A 1,122-nucleotide genomic window follows, 5' to 3' on the forward strand; every position below is an offset into this window, starting at 1 on the left:
TACAAAACAATTATAATAAGTTAATTTGTAATTTTATATCAATAATACAATTTTGAAAATCTTTTTAAAAATAGGCGTGTATATCGAAGATTTGCTATAGAAAATTTAGGTCTATTTTTAAGATTTGCAATTTAAAAAACTTAAAATGTATTCTTTTATTTAAGAACAGTGAACGATCAGAGATCAATTCCAATTCTTCAAGATTAATGAAATTTCAAATGGAAAACATCAAAATTGCAGAATGTAAAATTATTTTTAGTTACAAATTGTCAAAATTAAAAATAATATTTAAAATACCCTACAATCTTTGAAATCCTTTGAAATTTTTGAAAGCTCATGAAAATTCCTGGGAATTTTCAATAAAACCTCATTTTTTGATCATCCTTTGGAAAACCTTCAAATTCTTGTAATATATTTAACAAAATTATTGGAACATTTTTAAATTCCCAAGAATATTTCTAAATTCTTTAAAATCTTTTGAAATCCTTTGAAACATTTTCAAGCTCTCGAAATTTTTTTTGATATTTTAAAAAATACCCTAAAATCTTGCGAATTCTTTAGGATACCTACAAATTATTGAAATACATTTTAAAATCCTCCGAATATTTATATCCTAAATTATTTTTAAATTCTTTGAAATGTTTCGAAATTTTTTAAAGTTCCGGAAAATTCTTTGCGATTTCTATTAAACCCTAAAATCTTTCATAATCATTTGGACTGCCTTAAAATTATTGAAATGTATTCAAAGTGTGCTGGAATATTTTTAGATACTCTAAAATATTTGTAAATTCTTTCAAATATTTCGAAAATTTTTGAAGCTTTAAAATACACTAAGATCTTTGAACTTTGCTGCGATATCTTCGTTTCTAGCGGCTGTGGACTGCGATCAGGCATTTGCGAACTCTTGCATAGATCATTGATTCCCAAACTTTTTTTGCAGTTTTCAGGGAGGGGCAGGGCCGCCACCCTATCATTTTTTACCTCTACTACAGTGATTCCCAAACTAGTGCCGACGGTCGGCGCACAGTGGGGTGAAATCGGAAAACGAGGTTCAAAATGACATTTAGAACGCAATTATGCACCGATTTTAGAATTTTTTTTTTAAATTCAGAACTAAATTTT

Source organism: Belonocnema kinseyi, chromosome 4 (genome assembly GCF_010883055.1).
Source record: "Belonocnema kinseyi isolate 2016_QV_RU_SX_M_011 chromosome 4, B_treatae_v1, whole genome shotgun sequence".
Taxonomy (NCBI): Eukaryota; Metazoa; Arthropoda; class Insecta; order Hymenoptera; family Cynipidae; genus Belonocnema; species Belonocnema kinseyi.